The sequence below is a fragment of the Hippopotamus amphibius genome, chromosome 2 (assembly GCF_030028045.1).
Source record: "Hippopotamus amphibius kiboko isolate mHipAmp2 chromosome 2, mHipAmp2.hap2, whole genome shotgun sequence".
Taxonomy (NCBI): domain Eukaryota; kingdom Metazoa; phylum Chordata; class Mammalia; order Artiodactyla; family Hippopotamidae; genus Hippopotamus; species Hippopotamus amphibius.
In genome coordinates this window covers 205,743,436-205,758,161 of record NC_080187.1, presented here as the reverse complement: position 1 = coordinate 205,758,161, position 14,726 = coordinate 205,743,436, and the positions used below count along the sequence as shown (strand labels likewise).

The following is a 14,726-nucleotide window of genomic DNA, read 5'->3' as shown; positions in this document are numbered from 1 at the left end:
GATTTGGGGTCTTTTTTTTGTTGTTTAATATAGGCATTTATATCTATAAATTTACTTCTTAGCACTCACTGCTTTCTGTACATCACATAAGTTTCGATGTTGTGCTTTCATTTTACTTTGTCTCAAGGCATTTTCCTTTTTTTAAAAAATTAATTTATGTATTTATTTTTGGCTGCGTTGGGTCTTCATTGCTGCTCATGGGCTTTCTCTAGTTGCACAAGTGGGGCTACTCTTTGTTACAGTGCGCAGGCTTCTCATTGCGGTGGCCTCTCTTGTTGTGGAGCACGGGCTCTAGGCACATGGGCTTCAATAGTTGTGGCTTATCGGCTCTAGAGCACAGGCTCAGTAGTTGTAGAACACAGGCTTCATTGCTCTGCAGCATGTGGGATCTTCCTGGACCAGGGCTCGAACCGGTATCCCCTGCATTGGCAGGCATATTCTTAACCACTGCACTACCAGGGAAGTCCCTCAAGTCGTTTTCTAATTTCCATTAGTAATTTCTTCTTTGAACCATTGGTTGTTTAAGAGTATGTTGTTTAAGTATGGAGGTTCCTTAAAAAACTAAAAATAGAGCTACCATATGATCCTGCAATCCCACTTCTGAGCATATATCCAGAGAAAACCATAATTTGAAAAGATACATGCACCCTAATGTGCACTGAATTATAATTTACAATAGCCAAGACATGGAAGCCACCTAAATGTCCAAAACAGATGAATGCACAAAGATTTGGTTATATATATATATATATATTTTTTTTTTTTTGGGGGGTACACCAGGTTCAATCATCCGTTTTTATACACATATCCCTGTATTCCCTCCCTTCCTTGACTCTCCCCCCTCGAGTTCCCCCCACCCTCCCTGCCCCAGTCCTCTAAGGCATCTTCCATCCTCGAGTTGGACTCCCTTTGTTATACAACAACTTCCCACTGACTATTTTACAGTTGGTAGTATATATATGTCTGTGCTACTCTCTCGCTTCGTCTCAGTTTCCCCTTCACCCCCCGCCCCCTCCCATACCTCGAGTTCTCCAGTCCATTCTCTGTATCTGCATCCTTGTTCTTGTCACTGAGTTCATCAGTACCATTTTTAGATTCCGTATATGTGAGTTAGCATACATATTTGTCCTTCTCTTTCTGACTTACTTCACTATGTATGACAGATTGTAGTTCTATCCACCTCATTACATATAGCTCCATCTCATCCCTTTTTATAGCTGAGTAATATTCCATTGTATATATATGCCACATCTTCTGTATCCATTCATTTGTTGATGGGCATTTAGGTTGCTTCCATGTCCTGGCTATTGTAAATAGTGCTGCAATAAACATGATGGTACAAATTTCTTTTGGGATTATGGTTTTCTTTGGGTATATGCCCAGGAGTGGGATTACTGGATCATATGGTAGTTCTATTTGTAGTTTTTTAAGGAACCTCCAAATTGTTTTCCATAGTGGCTGTACCAACTTACAGTCCCACCAACAGTGCAGGAGAGTTCCCTTTTCTCCACACCCTCTCCAACATTTGTGGTTTCCAGACTTTGTGATGATGGCCATTCTGATGGGTGTGAGGTGATACCTCATTGTGGCTTTGACTTGCATTTCTCTGATGATGAGTGATGTTGAGCATCTTTTCATGTGTTTGTTGGCCATCTGTATGTCTTCTTTGGAGAAATGTCTATTTAGGTTTTCTGCCCATTTGTGGATTGGGTTATTTGCTTTTTTGGTATGAAGCTGCATGAGCTGCTTGTATATTTTGGAGGTTAATCCTTTGTCCGTTGTTTCATAGGCAATTATTTTTTCCCATTCTGAGGGTTGCCTTTTAGTCTTGTTTATGGTTTCTTTTGCTGTGCAAAAGCTTTTAAGTTTCATGAGGTCCCATTTGTTTATTCTTGATTTTATTTCCCTGATTCTAGGAGGTGGGTCAAAAAGGATGTTGCTTTGATGTATGTCATAGAGTGTTCTGCCTATGTTTTCCTCTAGGAGTTTTATAGTGTCTGGCCTTACATGTAGGTCTTTAATCCATTTGGAGTTTATTTTTGTGTATGGTGTTAGGGAGTGTTCTAATTTCATTCTTTTACATGTTGCTGTCCAATGTTCCCAGCACCACTTATTGAAGAGGCTGTCTTTTTTCCATTGTATATTCGTGCCTCCTTTGTCAAAGATAAGGTGGCCATATGTGTTTGGGCTTACTTCTGAGTTCTCTATTCAATTCCATTGATCGTCCTTTCTATTTTTGTGCCAGTACCATACTGTCTTGATCACTATGGCTTTGTAGTATAGTTTGAAGTCAGGAAGGCTGATTCCACCAACTCCATTTTTCCTTCTCAAGATCGCTTTGGCTATTCGGGGTCTTTTGCGTTTCCATACAAATCGTAAGATTTCTTGCTCTAGTTCTGTGAAAAATGCCATTGGTAATTTGATCGGGATTGCATTGAATCTGTAAATTGCTTTGGGTAGTACAGACATTTTCACGATGTTGATTCTTCCAATCCAGGAACATTGTATGTCCCTCCATCTGTTTGTGTCGTCTTTGATTTCTTTCATCAATGTCTTAAAGTTTTCTGCATACAGATCTTTTGCCTCCTTAGGCAGGTTTATTCCTAGGTATTTTATTCTTTTTGTTGCAATGGTGAATGGGAGAGTTTCCTTAATTTCTCTTTCTGCTCTTCCGTTGTTAGTGTATAGGAATGCAAGAGATTTCTGTGCATTAATTTTGTATCCTGCTACTTTACTAAACTCATCAATTAGTGCTAGCAGTTTTCTGGTAGAGTCTTTAGGGTTTTCTATATATAATATCATGTCATCTGCAAAGAGTGACAATTTTACTTCTTCTTTTCCAATGTGTATTCCTTTTATTTCTTTTTCTTCTCTGATTGCTGTGGCTAAAACTTCCAAAACTTGGTTATATATTATGTATACACATACAATGGAATATTACTAAGACACGTGAAAGAATGAAATGATTCTGTTTGTAGCAACATGCATGGACCTAGAGATTATCATGCTAAGTGAATAAGCCAGAAAAAGACAGATATCATATGATAATATGCGGAATCTAAAAAAAAAAGATACAAATGAATTTACATACATAATGGAAATACCCACAGACATAGAAAACAAACTTACAGTTACCAAAGGGGAAAGCGGGGAGGGACAAATTTGGAGTCTGGGAGTAACATATACACACTACTATGTATAAAATAGATAACTAACAAGGACCTACTGTATAGTACAGAGAACTATACTCAGTATTTTGTAATAACCTATAAGAGAAAAGAATCTAAAAAAGTACGTGTATTATGTATATATATACGCACAGATGTACATACATATACATATGTAACTGAATCACTTTGCTCTGCACCCGAAACTAACACAACATTGTAAATCAACTATACTTCGATTAAAAAAATTAAATTAAAAAAAAAAAAGAGTATGCTGTTCAGTTTTTACATACTTGTGAGTTTTCCAGTTTTTCTTTTGTAAATGTCTAGTTTCATTCTGCTATCATAAAAAATACTTTGTATGATTTCAGTCTTTTAAAATTTATGGAAACTTGTGGCTTAACATTACCTATCCTGGAGAATGTTCCATGTACACTTGAGAAAAATGTGTATTCTGCTGTTTGTTCAGTGGAATGTTTCTTTATATGTCTGTTAGGGCTAGTTATTTTATACTGTTGTGCAAATACTGTTTTCTTATTGATCTGCTGTCTGCTTGTTTTTTCCATTATTGAAACTGAAGTTTTGAACTCTGTTATTGTAGAAGTGACAATTTCTCTCTTCACTTCTGTCAGGTTTTGCTTCATACTATTATTATTTTAAAAACATTTTATTTTATTATTATTATTATTATTTTTTTGACTGCGTTTGGGTCTTTGCTGTTGCATGCAGGCTTTCTCTAGTTATGGTGAGTGAGCACTACTCTTCATTGTGGTTCATGGGCTTCTCAGTGCAGTGGCTTCTCTGTTGCAGAGCACAGGCTCTAGGTGCATGGGCTTCAGTAGTTGCGGTTCGCAGGCTCTAGAGCACAGGCTCAGTAGTTGTGAAGCAGGGATTTAGTTGCTCCGCAGCTTGTGGAATCATCCCGGCCCAGGGATCAAACCCATGTCCCCTACATTGGCAGGCGGATTCTTAACCACTGCACCACCAAGGAAGTCCCAGATGTTTAGTTTTAACATATAGTTATTACGCTTTCTTATTTCAAGTCATGTAAGCCAAAAAAAGGAGGCACAAGTCCTTAATGCAATAATTCTGGCTTGTATATGTACTTACGTAGCTCTCTTTACTCTTGTTCTTTGTGTGACTGAGTTACTATCCAGTGTCCTTTCATTTCAACCTGGAAAGCTCTCTTTTAAAGTTCTCAAAGAGCAGGTCTAGTAGTGATGAACACCCTCAGCTTTTGTTTATGTGGGACTGTCTTAGTTTTTCTTTCATTTTTGAAGAAAAATTTTGCTGGATATAGAATTCTTGGTTGAGAAATTGGCTCTTAATCTTATGGAGAATCACTTGTAGGTAAGGCACTTCTCTCTTGCTGCTTTTTTTTTTTTTTTTTTTAATTATTTTTTGGGGGGATACACCAAGTTCAATCATCTGTTTTTATACACATATCCCCGTATTCCCTCCCTTCCTTGACTCCCCCCCCCTCGAGTCCCCCCCACCCTCCCCGCCCCAGTCCTCTAAGGCATCTTCCATCCTCGAGTTGGACTCCCTTTGTTATACAACAACTTCCCACTGACTATCTATTTTACAGTTGGTAGTATATATATGTCTGTGCTACTCTCTCGCTTCATCTGTTTCCCCTTCACCCCCCGCCCCCTCCCATACCTCGAGTTCTCCAGTCCATTCTCTGTATCTGCGTCCTTGTTCTTGTCACTGAGTTCATCAGTACCATTTTTAGATTCCGTATATGTGAGTTAGCATACAATATTTGTCCTTCTCTTTCTGACTTACTTCACTCTCTTGCTGCTTTTAAGGTTCTTTGTGTCTTACTAGATGGACTATAATGTGTCTTGGTGTTGATCTCTTTTTCTTTTAGTTCATGCTGTTTGGAGTTAGTTGAGCTACTTGGCTGTGTAGATTCATGTTTTTCATAAAACTTGGGAAGTTTACAGCCATTATTTTCCCAATAGAATTTCCATCTCTTTCGCTTGTCTCCCTCTGAGACTCCCATCATCCATTATGGTGGTATGCTGGGTGGTGTTCCACAGATACCTTAGGCTCTGTTCATTTTTCTTCAGTCTTTTCCTATTCCTCAAACTGGATAATTTGAATTGACTTATCTTCCGGTTTGTTGATTCCTTTTTCCTGCTCAAATCTATTGTTGAACCCATTTAATTAATTTTTTACTTAAGTTATTATACTATTTAGCTCAGAATTTCAATTTGATTTCTTTTTATAATTCCTATTTCTTTATTGATATTCCCTACTTGATGAGATAATTGTTTTGTTGGTTTCCTTTTAGTTCTTTGTGGTTTCCTTTGCCTAGGCTTCCTCAGGGACAGCTTCTATATTCATTAAGATTTTTGTTGTTGTTGATGTGGACCATTTTTAAAGTCTTTATTGAATTTGTTATAATATTGCCTCTGTCTTGGTTCCTTGGCTGTAAGGCATGTGGGATCCTAGCTCCCTGACCAGGGATTGAACCTGCACCCCCTGCAATGGAAGGTGAAGTCCCAACCACTGGACCGCCAGGGAAGTCCCTGATTCTTTGCATGCCATATAATCTTTTCTGCAAACTGGACATTTTGAATATTATGTGTTAATGCTAGACAGATTCCTCCCCTTCTCAAGGTTTTTTGTTGCTGCTTGCTGTGGGTTGTTACTGTCAGTTTCATTGTTATTTGTTTAGTATCTTTTCTAAACTATTTTTCTTAGATGTATATTCTTTGTCCTGTGTGGTTGTTGAAGTCTGTGTTCCGTTAGCTTAGCTGTCAACTAGTGTTTTGACCCAGTTTCCTTGGAAACCTGGAAATCAGAAAAGTATAAAGAAAAAGAAAAAAATACTCTCCCACTTTTGGCTGGATGGTTCTGTGCTTTTATGCTCCAGTACTTAGCCAGGCTGTTTACAACCCTGGCTTAGCCTTTACTTCCTGTTTGTGTGGTGCCTAAAGATCAGCTAGAGATGAAAGTTTAGGGTCTTTTAGGTATCTTTCTATGCAAGTGTTCAGCCCTGGGCGTATGTGTGGCCTTCTAGATTCCTTGTTGTATATGAGCTTACAAAGCCCATTCCTCCCCATGTGTCTCCTTTCTCAGTCTCTCCCTTTCCAGACTTTTAGTTCTATCTGTGTGTTATCCTGCCTGTTTTCCCCTGCCCTCGGCTGCTTGCCCTGGGAGTACTCCAAGTCAGGCAAAACAAAACACCTTTTTGTGTGGGAAGTTGCCAGCCAGGCCATAGCATTCAGCCACAATTCTTTGAGGCTAAGGTTTATAATGCTCCCTTGGCACTGTTAGCCTGAATCAGGAGTGCAGCTGCCATCCTTACTGCCCTTGCTGAACTGGGGAGGGAGCGATGGTAGGTAGGCAATTAGAAACACCACAGTGCTCTCTTATTGCAATATAGCTGCTTCTTTCTTTGCTAAGCCTTCTTGGTTGTTGTCATGTTTATTAGATTCCAGAGTTCTGCAAAAGTTGGTTCTGACCATTTTTTTTCCAGCCTGTGTGTATGTGTGTATGTGCAGTGGATGGAGCTCGGGAGTTCCCTACTGTGTCCATTTTGATGACGTCCTTCCCCTGCTGCCCTCCTCTTTCTTCCTACTGAATCTTTTCAAAGCTTCTAACTTAAGTTTTTACAGTATTTTTTTCAAGAACTACAGCATATGTATAAAGATTCATGTATGGTTTAAAGACTAAAAGTGAACACTGTACACCCATCACTCCATTAAAGAAATAGAAAACTGTTGGTATCTTAGAAGACTCTGTGTGCCCCTTCCCTTTTCTGACCTAGAAGGAATCATTATCCTGAGTTTTGTGTTAATTAGATGTACAAATAAGTAGGCAAATGTCATCCATAGCTAAGAGAAAAATCAGTCAATAGAAATAGACCTAGAAATGCTGAAATGATAGAATCAGTACACCAAGACTTTAAAAAAAAGTTGTTTAAAAAAGTTTAAAGATTTTATGCTCAACATCACTAATCATTAGAGAAATACAAGTCAAAGCCATAATGAGGTATTGCCTCATACCAGTCAGAATGGCCATTGTCAAAAAAATCTAGAAACAATAAATGCTGGAGAGGGTGCGGAGAAAAGGGAACCCTCCTGCACTGTTGGTGGGAATGTAAATTGGTACAGCTATTATGGAAAACAGTATGGAGGTTCCTTAAAAAACTAAAAACAGAACTGCCATATGACCCAGCAATCCCACTACTGGGCATATACCCTGAGAAAACCATACTCCAAAAAGAAACATATACCACAGTGTTCACTGCGGCACTATTTACAATAACCAGGACATGGAAGCAACCTAAATGCCCATCAACAGATGAATGGCTAAAGAAGATGTGGCACATATATACAATGGAATATTACTCAGCCATAAAAAGGAATGAAACAGTTATTTATAGTGAGGTGGATAGACCTAGAGTCTGTCATACAGAGCGAAGTAAGCCAGAAAGAGAAAAACAAATACCATATGCTAACTCATATATATGGAATTTTAAAAAAGGTACTGATGAACCCAGTGACAGGGCAAGAATAAAGATGCAGGTGTGGAGAATGGACTTGAAGACATGGTGGGCGGGGGGCGGGGAGGTGGGTGGTGGTGAAAGGGAAGCTGGGACGAAGTGAGAGAGTAGCATTGACGTATATACACTACCAATTGTGAAATAGATAGCTAGTGGGAAGCTGCTGCATAACACAGGGAGATCAACTCAAGGATGGGTGATGACTTAGAGGGCTCGGATAGGGAGGGTGGGAAGGAGTCTGGGGAGGGAGGGAATATGGGGATATATGTATAAATACAGCTGGTTCACTTTGTTGTACAGCAAAAACTGGCACAACAGTGTAAAGCAGTTATAGTCTAATAAAGAGCTTAAAAAATAAAAATAAAAAAATTTTTTTTAAGTTTAAGGTTTTAAAGGCAAGTGTGAAAATACTTAGGCGAGAAATGGATATAAGATATGACAAGTAAATAAAACTTTTCAAGCTGAAAAATAACTGACTTGTTGCTTTTAATTCAGCATATTCAGTTTTTAGGAGGGAGGCTGTCTGAGTAATCTACCACATTTCCATTTGTAAAGTTCCATCCTCCCTGCCCTTCCACCCCCACCCCTGCAAGCTTTTTTTTATATACTAATTTCCAAATTTTGCTGTTAACCAGTTTCATCATTTTTCTTATCATTAACTTTAGCCAGTGTCAGAAGTTTAAAAAATTAGAAACAGTTTCATCTTAGTTTTAATTTACCAAATGAAGAATGTCAGTAATACTGCCTTTTCAGATAATGAAAGGTAGAAATGCTGAGATCCCCAAAACAGGCACATAACCAAACTGATGAATGAAGGCAGTAAGGACTAATATGGTTAAAGTAGGAGCTAAATATTTAGTATAGAAATACTTGAGAATGATTAAATACAGATTATATTTCACAAAGTATATCTACATTTTAAACTGTACTTACGTATTTAACATAGATATATTTTGATTTAATATTTTAGTATGTGATAATAGTAAATAAATAACAGTTTATACTTTTATTGTCTATATAGTTAATCGTTATCTTTTTCCCTTGAGCTGCACATTTTTTGTCATTTTGTAGGCAAGGCTGTGTGTATCCTTCTTGTTAGGGCAGTACTGACAGCATAAACCTCTTTATGCACTCAGCTGTGATTAAACTTAAGGCACTAAAATGCTACCTCCCAGTTGCTAAACATACTTTAAATCTTTCTAAGTTGCCACACTTACCAGTACTGATTTCAGGGCCATTGGGATTTGTCTATATGTGGACCAGGTTAACACAATGAATTCTTTTTCTTGGTTAAAAAGTTTGTTTTAATTCTTTTTTATTTTCCAACATTTTATGACTTATTTTTGAATAAGTCTCAATTTGTGGTTGAGAAAGTTGAGATAAGTGTTAGCTTTGGTAACTGTTTTATCTGTGATTAGAATTCAGAATTTTTAGCCCTTAGTTCAGTTCTTACATTTAGTTCCTCTATATGAGACATTCTTCCCTATTCACGAGAGTTGTGTGCCTTTGGTTTTCTTGCATTGGTTTTCTTTTGGTACTGAAATATAGTAAGGTGTTGACTTGGTTATGCAGATTAAGTATTTTTCATTTGAGGGAGCTAAACACTGAGTCCACTTAATCCTTAATATAACAATTATATTGATTCTCCACATTGTTATAAAATCCCAGGTCCATGATGACTAATTATAGAGTTGGGAGAATTTCATTTTGGCTTTGAGTAAAGTGACCAGAGAGTTCACACCTCTCAGACTTGAGTATAATCTCTGGTGTGCCCAATAAGATGTAATGTATGCGGTGCACAAAAGTTTTGATTTTTAAATAATCAAATTACCTTTACTGGGGAGCAGGTCACTGTGGAACTTTAATTTTTCAAGGACTATAGTATACATAACTTTAGCTATTATTGCTAGTTTCATAACATTCTAAATCCAATGTAATTCAATCACAATATTATAACATATAAAAGATAAAGTATGATTAATTTTGACATAATGTGTACTTTTAACCAGTGACTACTTGGTTTTGTGGTGGCAGTTTCATTAAACTCTTGGTTGTTTCCTTGCAAGTGTCATTTTTGATTTAAACAGTGTTAGGAAGACTTTCTATTGTTGTAAGCTATTTACAGAGGTAAAAACACTCATTATAAAAAGTATAATGTTTTACAAAATTTTAACAAAGTGTAAGTGCTTGTAATTTTATCTTGATTTAGATATTTGGCAGTTTGGTATGTATTGCATTAAATTCTGTTTCTTTCTATATGCTAACATGTTTTTTCAATTCTCTTGTAAAATACCCTATGAACTATTATTTTCCTATTTAAAAACTTTTTTTTTAAAAGCAGTATCTCAGTATTTTGTCACTATATTATGGACAAGCTGTTTGATTTGATTTCTTTTTTAAAATTTATGTGATTATTTCATATGTGAAGATTTTTTTTAAAAATTTGAATAGTATAGCGAAGTTATAAAGAACAAAATAAAACCATGTATAATACTTCCTAGAGAGTAATCATTATTAGCAGGTAAATTTTCTTTCCATTTTGTTCTGTGATTATATGAGAGAGAGATACATGTATGATATATATTTTAAATAATACACTTTAGTATTCTTTTTTCACTTAATGTTGAGAAAACTGTTCCATGTCATCAGATAGTTAATGGCAATACAACACAGCAATTATTTAACTACACTTCTGTTGTTGTTTTTTAGGTTATTTCAGATATTTGCTGCTATAAATTCTGAAATATTTTATTTCCTTAGGAAACTTCTTTCCTTAGGGTTTGATTGATGAACATTATTATTTATTCCTTAACATTCAATAGATGAGGGCTTCCCTAGTGGGGCAGTGGTTAAGAATCCACCTGCCAATGCAGGGGACGTGGATTCAATCCCTGGTTCGGGAAGATCCCACATGCCACAGAGCAACTAAGCCCGTGTGCCACAACTACTGAGCCTGCGCTCTAGAGCCCGTGAGCCATAACTCTTGAGCCCACATGCCACAACTACTGAAGCCCACGTGCCTAGAGCCCATGCTCCGCAACAAGAGAAGCCACAGCAATGAGAATGCTGCGCACCACGACGAAGAGTAGCCCCTGCTCACCACAACTAGAGAAAGCCCACGCACAGCCACAAAGACCCAACGCAGCCAAAAATAAATAAATAAATAAATAAATAAATTTATTTTTAAAAAAAGATTCAATAGATGAACATTTAACCAGATAGTCTTTTGGAGAGGTGATACAGTCCCCTCAGCAAGGCATGAGACTTGCCTAATGTGAGGCATCACCATTTTCTTTCATCTCTGCCAATTTCATAGATGAAAAATGTTATTTTTGCATAACATCTTTAACATGTACTTCATATGTATAATACATATGAAGTGCTGTGTAACATTTGGATGTCACATATATTTGTTAGCTAACTGTAAAGTAAAAAGTAACAGTAAGATAAAATTTATGTAAAAATAAATTAGTACAGTTTGAGCTACATCAATACTGTATTAATTTCTGAAATGTTAGAAGGCAATGAAAATTGCAAAGGATGTTGCTTTTTCCAGTTTGCATTGTCATGTTGTGTAAGGCTTGGTAGAGTCTGCTGGTGAGTCCACTTTGAGTTTTGATGTGGCGAAACTGTTCTGAGGCTCAGAAAATTGTTGGGTTATAGCTACAAAGAATCATTTTCAGCCATGGCTGAAAATCATCTGTGGAAAATATAGTTTGCTAAGAAATCATTTGGTGGAATCAGTTGTAGTGGTAGTGGCCAACCTCACAAAAAGCAAATTGCTTGAGAGGCATTTATATTTGACAGGTTAATTATAGACTCTTCCTGTTTGTTTGTATTAGGAATGTGCTCAAAGGACTCCTAATTAGAAATTGTTTTTTATTAACTTGATTTGTTAGGTGTATTTGAACACATTAAATAGCATTTCTTTTTTTCTTTAATGTTTTAAAATTATTACAATTCATAAGTTAGTAAAGACATGATTTGGGCTGATCTTCAGACTATTCTGCCCTTTCTGAGACGTGAGGCAATCTCTTATGAATTAAAGAGCATTGAACATTTTCAGTACACAAATCACATGTCTATCACTGCTCCTGAATCTGTTCCATTTGACCTAATTATGAAATGAAGTGGTCCTTTATCTAACCATAGTTTTATGCCCATAGAAACTCTTGTAATTTTATTTCCCTAGAAACTTCTTTATATACATAGCTGAGAACTTGAGTGTAGGTTAGAAAGTCTGTATTCTTAAAGTCTGAGTCCTAAAATTCATGTACTTTTCTTAAAAGTATACTTCTGAAGCTTCCAGGAACAGTCACCTGACTTTACTAAGTCACCTAACTTTACTAACAGGTTTGGTTATAGCTCGTAACAGATTAAAGGAGGCATATTACAAATCAGTGAAGGAAGGTGCTGCTAGAGCTGAACACACCAACAACTGTAAGAAGGAGAAGGAAATATAGTATTAAAACTTAGTACTGGGGCCATTTAGTATAGCAGCATTTGTCCTTACATACTTCATTAGGGCTGGATGACATAATTTTTCATAGAAAAATACAGTGGTTGTTCTCAGTCATCAAAAACGTTAAATTCACGTCATGTGTTTGACTGTGCTAAGAGTCCATGTGTGAGAATATACTCTAAAATTATTATTTCTTCCTTTTTTCTATTCTTTTCCAATATTTATCTCATTTTTTTCTTTCACTATTGATTAAGTTATTTTATAGTGGCTTTTATTTAAGTTTAAAGTATATATGTCTTAATCTTAGTTTGAGGGTTTAAAAGAATAAACTTTAATTCTCTAGCAGATTCACCTGTTCAAGACATGATTTCCTAATGATTGGGCTCTTAAGGGGTTATGCCTAAAGAGATTTATAGCTGTGCACAGGTACAGTTTGGCATATGTAATTGGATATACCTATTTTTAGAAGTATTTGGTTAAACAGAATTGTGGTTGGTAGAGGCATGAATAGATTAGAAGGTAGAACAAGATAAAGGTTAATTATGGAAAAGAGTAGAAAGGTTAGGTAAGTATGATAGTTGGGAAGGAGAAAATGATTACTCTCAAGGTTAACATGCTAATAATTTTATTCCTGGAATATTCATTAAAAGGAAGCTTTTCATTTTATATTTTTATTTATTTATTTATTTATTTTATTGGCTGTGTTGGGTCTTTTTTGCTGTGCACGGGCTTTCTTTTAGTTGCAGTGAGTGGGGGCTACTCTTTGTTGTGGTGCGTGGGCTCCTCATTGCCGTGGCTTCTCTTGTTGCAGAGCATGGACTCTAGACACGTGGGCTTCAGTAGTTGCAGCACATGGGCTCAATAGTTGTGGCTCACGGGCTCTTAAGCGCATGCTCAATAGTTGTGGTGCATGGGCTTAGTTGCTCCTCAGCACGTGGGATCTTCCTGGAGCAGGGATCAAACCCATGTCCCCTGCATTGGCAGGCGGATTCTTAACCACTGCGCCACCTAGGAAGCCCTCATTTTATATTTTAATGTCACATTTTCCCCTAGACACTTTTTTAAATTAATTAATTTGTTTATTTATTATTGGCCGCATTGGGTCTTTGTTACTGCGCGGGCTTTCTCTAGCTGTGACGATCGGGGGCTACTCTTCCTTATGGTGCGTGGGCTTCCTATTGTGGTGGCTTCTCTTGTTGCAGAGTATGGGCTCTAGGCATGTGGGCTTCAGTAGTTATGGCACATGGGCTCAGTATTTGTGGCTTGCGTGGACCAGGGCTTGAACTCCTGCCCCCCGGACTGGCAGGTGGATTCTTAACCACTGTGCCACCAGGGAAGTCCTTCCCCTAGACATTTTGTAAATATTCTAGATATTGTTCTTCAAAGAGTAAAGATTTTATATAACTGATTAAAATGATTTTTGATTATTAACAGCTGGTGTAAAAGGAAGAGAGGCAAGTGAAACCCAGTTATCTTTTGAGTAACAGCATTTTTCCTATTCTAGAATTATAAAGCATTGTTTTAGAGACCTTTATGTAGCTAAATGTACAGAATTATTCTAAAATAATTTCACTACACTGTCTTGCTGATTGAATTTGGCCCGGGCTCATGGGAATCCTGTGGGCGTGTGTATGTTTGGCTTCTAAGCTAATTGCTAGAGGATAGTTAGTTTTAATTAATACTTTACAAAGCAATGCTAAAATACACATTTTGGCATGCTTTCTGTTGTTCTTGTTTGCTTCTTTGTAGGGAGCCTACCAATTGTTTCTTTTCTCATTATGCCTTTCTGGGCTTTAAAGGAGAAACACTCTTCTTACTCATTGCTTTTACTATTTCGAAATGAAACCCATATGTATGTCTCTTATTTTAGTGTAATGGTATTTAATACAGAGTTAGCAGCACTTTTTCTCCTTTGAGGTCATGGGAGGCTATTTCCTCCTCTACTTCTCTCAAACATTGTTTTTGTAGTGTTTTCACTGGGTTTCAATTAAGGGGCTAGTTACCAGAGAGGACTACTCCTGAAGATAGACCCAGAAGACTTAGTGGATTCTTGTACATTCAGTTAGGAGTCACAGGAAGGAAAGGAGACATTTCTGGGTCTGTCTGCAGTAGTAATAAATATAAACTCAAACAAACGAGAACAAATTCAGGTTTGGTTTTTTTTTTTCAGGATTCTGTTTGTTTTGCATGGAGGTGCAAGAAGAACAGGAGAAACTCATTGGCCCTCTGTGTTGATATGAGGAGAGGTCCCTCAACAGGTTACGGTTGTCTGTGTCTACTCATTTTCCTTACCTACTTACCTCCTCCTCCAGCTTTGAAGCTGTTTTACGAGGAGAACAGGGATAAGGGGAAAGAGCACTCTTTGGGTTGCCCCACATCTCTGATCAGTGTTGTTGTTTTTCTGTGTTGGTCATTCTTATTTTACCAGTAAAGAAACTGAGGGATAGTCAGAGGTTACTGTTTCCCTTGATTCTTTCTTCATTACTTTATCATTGAACCTTTTTATGAGTCCATGTGTTTTCCCAACCCTTGAGTTTGTGAAACCATCCTCTAACTTCCTTCTTTATAGAGGAGGTGC

The 14,726-nt window shown here is 37.2% G+C and overlaps 1 protein-coding gene and 1 pseudogene across 9 annotated transcripts in view; both read left to right on the top strand.

Moving 5' to 3' along the window:
• The window catches only part of CSNK1G1 (casein kinase 1 gamma 1), a 164,403-nt gene that overhangs the window by 17,463 nt on the left and 132,214 nt on the right, over window positions 1-14,726 (top strand). The window contains exon 2 of one of the 9 annotated variants that reach the window (XM_057722807.1): window positions 14,319-14,406. The exons of the other annotated variants lie outside the window; for them this stretch is intronic. The gene's annotated coding sequence lies outside the window, so the exon portion shown is untranslated. The remainder of the gene's footprint in view (window positions 1-14,318; window positions 14,407-14,726) is intronic. 9 annotated transcript variants of the gene reach the window in all.
• The window catches only part of LOC130845508 (60S ribosomal protein L19-like), a 35,857-nt pseudogene that overhangs the window by 17,415 nt on the left and 3,716 nt on the right, over window positions 1-14,726 (top strand).